The sequence below is a fragment of the Furipterus horrens genome, unplaced genomic scaffold, assembly GCF_987537825.1.
Source record: "Furipterus horrens unplaced genomic scaffold, mFurHor1.1.pri manual_scaffold_3, whole genome shotgun sequence".
NCBI classification, from domain to species: domain Eukaryota; kingdom Metazoa; phylum Chordata; class Mammalia; order Chiroptera; family Furipteridae; genus Furipterus; species Furipterus horrens.
The window spans coordinates 201,789,332-201,797,019 of record NW_028327173.1 but is presented as its reverse complement, the minus strand read 5'-3'; positions in this window follow the sequence as shown (position 1 = coordinate 201,797,019).

Here is a 7,688-nt window from a genome sequence, read left to right as displayed (position 1 = left end):
AAAAGTAAACCACTGTTTTTGACCAGTGGTCTCTTATGATATTTCCCAGCATAATATTAGAGCAAGATTTCACATTAAGGCTAGTCTTCTACCATACCTTAATAATCTCAATAATGCAAAAATCCATCATTTGTTTTCATTAAAGTATTCATCTGAGATCATGTTTGACAGATGAATTTATATGTTGTAGTTACTAGTGAAGATGACTTTATTTTTAAGATGGTACTTCCTACTTTAAAAACTCAATAGAATACCAAAGAAAAAGTACTTTAACTGGGGGCATAAAAAAAGGAGGGCACAGTCGAATCATTTTCCAAATGGTTGGCCATAGCTCTGTCCAAGCGTAGGAAAAAAAGTTAGTCTCACATTATCTTAGAATTTGTTTTCTTCTTTTTATTGAGTTTTCCTTGGAAAGTCTTGGCATTTTGACTTCAGAGAGCCTGGGGATTCTCAGGTGATCAGCTGCTTCACTTTACTGATCAGGAATTGAAGCTCAAAGAGGCTAGGCAGTGCTCTGGCTGTCTATTGTATCGGCTGCAGAGAGTTTACTGGACTCGGACAGGCTCCGGGGAAGGCACAGCTGCTGCTTCGTTCCCAGAAAAGACTCTCAGGCAGAACAACATCTGGAGCATGCTATTGGGAATATCTTATATAGCTATTGAGAGTTTCATAGCCAAGACAGAGGTACTTGCATGAAAGGAATTATCGATCCGTCGTTGCCACCTCGTTTTATCTGTAGTACCTAGATGAGCTTTCTTTCTGCTGAATTTGTCAGCAGTTAACATCCGTTTCAACCTTCGCCTCTCTCACTGCGCTGGAAGCGCGCTCCCATGAAAAGCACAGGGTTGTTCCTTTGAATCTCACAGCTTCCTTCAGTGCCACTTTGCTCAGCAGCAGGACACCCACTTGCTGTTTATCTAATAAAATTGGAAATGTGTGTGTGCATGTGTGTGCGTATAAAGCCCAGTGGTCTAAGGAATTTCACTGCCCGGTTTAACAACTCAGTAAAAGGGATTTTACATTACAAGGTTTTTTGGTTGTTTTTTTTTTTCCTTCTGTATGATGAAGAAAGGATTGGTCTTTTAATTTACAGTCTTCTCTTAAAGAGGAGGTTGCATCAGCTACAATAAATTCTGGATAAAAATGGTTCTGCAAATTCATTTTTCACTGAGCCAACCAGTCTGCCAACAAGCTGCTTCTTTATTTGAATTCAAATTGATAGTGAAATATTTTAAAGCAATATATTTGTGGCTTCTTTTAACTTGTTTGATCATTTAAAATCCCATATTGCACAGAATGTAATTATCTCTTTCAATAAATATTTGCCATGACTTTGGAGTTAAGTTGTACTATTTTAGAAGCAGAAGGTAAACAAAAATGCACCCAACCAAGTAAGGAAATTCAAGATTCTGATGGATCATATGAAATACAGGAATCGGATCTAGTCTCAAGGCTTCAAATGGCACCCAAATGTGAATGAGTTCCAAGTCTTTATCCCTCGCCTAGTCCTTCTCTGGAGTGCCAGATGCATGTACCAAAGTATTTATTTGCTGTCTGCATTTGGATGGTGAGTAAATAGTTCTAATTTAACAGGGCCAAGCAGAATTTCCAGCCCCCCTCCCCCCCGACGTCCAAAGTCTCTTTGCTCTGGTTTTCCCAAACCAGTGGGCTGACGGCAAGACTGACCACTGCGTGCTGAAGTCAGAAATCTAAGGGTTATCTTCAGTTCCTCTCTCTCCTTCCCCACTCACATCCAGCTATAACTTCAAAAGTTATCCTGCGTCTCTGCACTTCCATTACCCTCCTCCAGGCCCTCACCATCCCTCTCCTGGGCCACTGCAATTACAGCCCGGCTTGTTTCCTAGCTTCTAATCTTGCCTTTCTGCAAACTGCTTTCTACACAAAAGCTAAAGTGAGCTTTTAAAAATATCAATCAGACCCTATTCCTCTCCTGCTTGAAGCTCTTCAGTGGCTTCTTATCACACTTAGGAAAATATCTGAACTCCTCACTCGGACTTCTGAAGCTCTAAATGATCTGGTTACCGTCTCGTCGACCCATTGCCTCGTTTCTTTCACTTTGAACTTCTCTCGTTTCACTCCCGTAACCCCGACCTTCTTTCCTTTCCTCTGACATGCATATATCTGTCAGGGTTCTCCAGAGAAAACCAATGGTATGTTTATATTTGTGTATATAAAGAGATTCATTATCAGGAATTGGCTCACGAACTTTCGGAGGGTGAGAAGTCCCCTGGTCTGCCATTGGTAAGCTGGAGACCCAGGAGAGCCAGCGGGGTGGGCTGCATCTGAATCTGCAGGCCTGAGCCCCAGGAGAGCTGATGGTGTCAATCCCAGCCTGAGGGCAAGAGAGCACAGGTGGCCCAGCTCGCAGAGAACCCACCCTTCCTCCAGCTTTGTTTTCTATTCAGGTTCTCACTGGATTGGGTGGTGCCCACCTGCACTGTGGAGGGCGATGTACTTTATTCAATCTACTGATTCAAATGCTAACACCCTCCCAGACACACCGAGAAATGATGTTTTAACCAAATATCTGGGCAACCACTAGACCACGACCCAGCCAACTTGACACAGAAGTGTAACCATCAGACACGTCCTCTCTTCTTCCTCAAATGCTTTTCCCGTCATTGCATAGCCGGTTCCTTCTTGTCATTCAGTGGTCACTCTGGGGGTCACCTTCCCCCAACGAACCCATCCCTGGTCATCCAATGTAAAGCAGCCTCGTCAGTTTCACCCGCTTACTTTAACATCTGGGTTAAGGTTGAAAGAGGAGGGCGGGAAGAACATTTTGCTGATCTCACAGGATCTTGTTAACCGGAGGGAAGGTTCTGGATGCCACAATCCCCCTGAAATAGTGGCCATACTTTACGTCTTGGTGTATGTATGTGGTTGCCTCAAATTCTGAAAAAAAATAATGAGAGCCATAAATGTTTAAGAGACATTTGAAATGGAACAGGTGGCCCCTCATTAACACCCATCTCCCTTTGCACCACGGCTTCCTTTTGTCTAGAAAACAAGAATTTACACTTTAGAAGGCAGCCCAGGCATTGCCCCCTTGACACCTGTCCTTGCGTCCAGGCGGAGAAGCAGTGCCTGTTTTCACTTTGGACAATAACAACAACAAAGTTCAGTCCTAATCATTCTGAGGCAGTGATGAGAAGACACGTGCCCCGGCATCTCTGACGGGCTTTTCCAATCTCATTTCATTATTCGGCTCTTACTAAAATACTAATCCCCTGGGAGGGGGGAAAAATTCTCTGTACGAGTTCTTTAGCTCAAACATCTTTAAGGAAATGTGAATGAAAAACCACATTGACATTTCAAAGCGACAGTAGGAGAAGGAATGACGACTGTAAAGGGGGCGGGGGGAGGGAAGTAAGTAGCTTATATAAAGTAGGGTGAGCTGAATTGGGGAGTGGGAAGGCAGCAAGGCACATGTCCCTAAATCCATGAGCTGTGTGACAATAAAGTAAGCTACCAACAAGAGTCGAATCTGGGGTTCTTCTAGTGATATGCATTCTAGTGTGATGGCCCATCAATAATTTTTAGAGTGGTGTTTGAACATATCCACCCAAGGAAGTTAATGTTCCTTGTTTGACATTAACAAAAGCAAATTCCACCACATGATCTAGCCTGTATAGTGTTCTGCCAATAAAAAATATAAACACATCATGGAGTTTCACACTCGTAAGTACCAGAAGTGATGAGCTTTTTATTTTTTTAATTTCTCTTGGCAACACCAGTAGACTGCCCCTTGGAATTCTGTTCTAGAAATTAAAATAATAGACTATACAGAGCCCTAGCTGATATCAGTTCTTTAATTGGTGCCTTTAAAGGTTCTCATTTCCACCAAATTCCCATGAAAAGGAAACATTAACTAAGAGAATGAATTTGGAGCTCTTTTTTCTATTACTAACTTTGTTTCTAACCTCATTTCCCCATTTTGCTTGGCAGATATTCTGAAGAGGCACCCATGGCAATCAAGTCCAGTTTTCAGAGAGCATGAGCCAGGGCATGCAGCGTAAGGAAGAGTGCCATTTTCATAGTAAAGAAATGCAATATGTTTAAGTCAGTGTTCGGCCTTTGGACCCAGGAGCGTGGCCAGGGCTGCCTGGTTTACCCTCCCCATGTTCTACCTCAGCCCTGTGATATGGGGCACTGTTCACCTCTCTGAATCTTATAGCTCATAGTGGAGATCATAGACAGGGCTGATTTCTTTCTTCGCTTTCTTTCTTTCTTTTTTTTTTTTTGTATTGTCCAGGGCAGCAGAGCACTCATCACGCTCCTTAGAGGAGACCAGACAGCCCCTCTTCCCCGCCTTCCATCCCCTCCCTCAAACTCAGGCCATCATTGGCCCAGCTTCCTTCAGGTCTCTCCTGCGGCTCACCCAAACAATAGGGACCCAGCAATGCGGTCACGGTCGGAAAGAAGACGCTCCATAAGTTGATAAAGGCTCCCTAGACCCTAAGCGGAGTTTGAGGACCTTCTCTTAGATTCCCTGAAGGATATTCTCAGGACAGCATTTGGTCGCACCACTGCAGAATGGAGCACATTGTAATGTAACTTCCTTCTTCTCCGCGCATCTTTTCCAGTGGACTGGGAGCTCCTCAAGGGGAAATTTGCCTTCTTCACTGGAATCACGTTGGCCCATGGCTGGCTTTCAATGTTGGTTCGACAAATAAATGAATGATCTAAACAAACTGCTTTGAGGAATTATAGGACAGGATTTCAGGAGGAGAAAAGTCATAGGCACAACTTCGTGACTGGAAAAGCAAGGTCAGTGGTTAAGTGTTGCAGAGGAGACAGATTTATTTAGGTGAGGAAGTGGAGACACACTGGAGAGAAAAGCTGTGAGAGATTATGAGGGTCCTGGGGTGCTCTGGAGGAGGTAAACTGTATGCTGTGTTCTCTGGATGATGGGGAGTCACCAGAGACTGGGGGCCAGAATGTGCTGGAACCCAAGTGGTGTTTAGCGCAACTAAGTACATGGCCCCAACCAAGTGCAGAGCAGCGCCCCTGGCGTCGGAAGCGGGTGGAGGGAGGCAGGCAGCCGCGCACAAACTGTGGACTAGCTGGGGGCTGGCTCAGCCGCTAGCCACGGCAGGGCGTGCTGAGATATCATGACGGGATCAAGCATCAGAATTGTCCAGGGTCCTGACCCCCGAGAAGTCTTTGTTCTTTTTCTAGCTCCCATCTGCTCGGACTTCCAGGTCTGATGGGCTTTTCTCTCTTGGCTGCCCAAGCAGCACATGTCATCCGGAGTGAGAACGACTGGGAAGCAGCGTGGGGCTCACGGTGGGCAGGGCCAGAGGTCAGGAGATGAAGGGGCTGACCCGAGGCAGAGGCAATGGGGATGGAGGGGAAGCACCTGATGTAAAAACAGTTTCGGAGGCAGAAGCTACTGAATTTGGGGAACGAATATGGAGCAGGAGGGAAGGGCATGTTAAGGATAATTCTGAGGTTCCTGGGCACTGACTGTAGGAACACAGAAAGAGGACAGTTAGGGCAAGAGGACAGATATTTCAGTTTCAGATATATTAAATTGGAAGTGACAGCAAGATTTCCAGGTGGAGGGGTCCAGAAGCTTATCGGAGACAGGAGGGAGGTGGGTGCTGGTTATCGGCGATCATTCAAAGGCACAGAAAGGGTCGTGATCACCTGGAGAGAGCATGTGGAAAGAAAAAGAGGCAATGATAGAAATCAACCTCAGGAGATGGGCTGGGGAGGAGCAGCCAGCAACAGCAGCTAGGAAGGACTGGTCAGCAAGGTAGAAGAAAGCAGAGCGCAAGGAAGGCCAGAGTTTTCAGAAAATGAAAAGAGCATCAGTACACAGCGCAGATAGGTAGAGTAAGCCGTAGGGGATTCATTAGTGCGTTAGTGAGAGCGATTTCAGTGGGCGCCAGGTTGAGGAAGCCATGGGAGAAAGGAGGTAGAAACCATGCCCGCCCCCCCCCCCCGCCCCCCTGCAGCAGTGTGGAGAGATGCTCACCTCCTCACTGAGTAATAGAATCTCTGGACAAGTGAGCGCAAAGGAAATCAACATGAAGGCAGAGGGCGGTGCCTTTCGTTAAGACCTCCACTCTGGTTCTCTTCAGTCTATCTGCTTTCCTCGTTAAGACCCTGAGCATTGGTTTCTGGGCTCATTCATGCCTGTTACCAGTAGTGTAAGTGAAAGGTGTAATGATATTTTTGCCTTCTTGTTTTGTAAGAAATGATTCAACTTCCACTTTTAACATGCTGGGAGAATAATACGAAAAACTTGCCTTCTTGGTTTTTATTAATGGAAGTTCATATTTTCTCAATCTCTTAAAGCATCCATTCTTGGCTCATGAGACAAAATGATCCATCTCACATGGAAAGTTTCTTATTGTCAAGTTCAATGTCATCAAGAACAGTCAATGGATGAATTATAAGTAGTCACCACAATATGATTTCTATAAGACAAAGAGAGAAGCCTGAATAAAGAACATGAATATTGAAACTGTTTCTTCTCTATTTAAAAAAAAAGAAGGAAAAACCAGCAAAAAAGATGTTTTTTCTGTTACTATGGAGGTTTGTTTTACTTTTTGTTTTTGGTCAAAACTCTAGTGTATTACATTCTTTGGTGTCATAAAAACAAAACAAAACAAAACAAAAAAAAGCCCTCTTCCCTGCCTGTGGTGTCAGAAACATGTATAGTAGCCCCCTCCTTTTCTTTGGGGAATACATTCCAAGAACCTCAGTGGATACCTGAAACCGTGGGTAATACCTAACCCTATATGTACTACAATTTTTCTCATACGACATACACACCTTTTTCACTCACAGGACACACTATGGCTTCTCTTTGGCATATCCGAATTGCCAGCATTACCACTCTTGCGCCTTGGGGGCCCTTATTAAGTAAAATGAGGGTGACCTGCACACAAGCACTGTGACACCGTGGCTGTCAGTCTGATAACTGAGATGGCTGCTAGTGTCTAATGGGCGGGTTCATGTACAGGGTGGGTTTCCTGTGCAGGGTGGGTTTTGTGTGCAGGGTGGGTCTCATGGACAGGCTGGGTACACTGGACAAAGGGATGATTCACATCTGGGCGAGATGAAGCAGGCTAGCTTACGGTTTCATCATGCTGCTCAGACAGTATGCAATTTAAAACTTATGAATTGTTTATTTCTGGAATTTTCCATTTAATCTTTTGGAACCCCAGTTAACTGTGAGTAACCATAGGTAAGTGAAACTAGGGAAAGTGAGACCATGTATAAGGGGGGCTCCTGTGCATAACACATTCCCCATTTTATCCGAGCAAAAATGTGATTAAATTTGCTTACATTTCTGGCTGATTCACTTAGCACCGGCAGCCAAGAGTAACTAGTTAAATCCCCCCTGAGAGCAACTGGCTTATTCAGTGACCACAGAAGGCCCTCCACTTAAGTGTGTGTTGTTATGACAAGCGGAGTCTAGAGAGAGTGGGGGATCCATGCAAATTCAATGCTACTGCTCGTAGAACAATGGCTGGTTGGTACAGCTGGTAACCAAGGGAGAGACCCAGGGACAAGGCCCTGATGTCAGGCAATAGAAGCTGATCTAAGAAGAAAGGGCATTTATGTACAGCATGGTGGCGGCCCTATAAGAATCCTCAGGAGGGTCGGAGGACCAGCAATGAGGTGATGCAGCTTGGAACCTGGATCAAGTC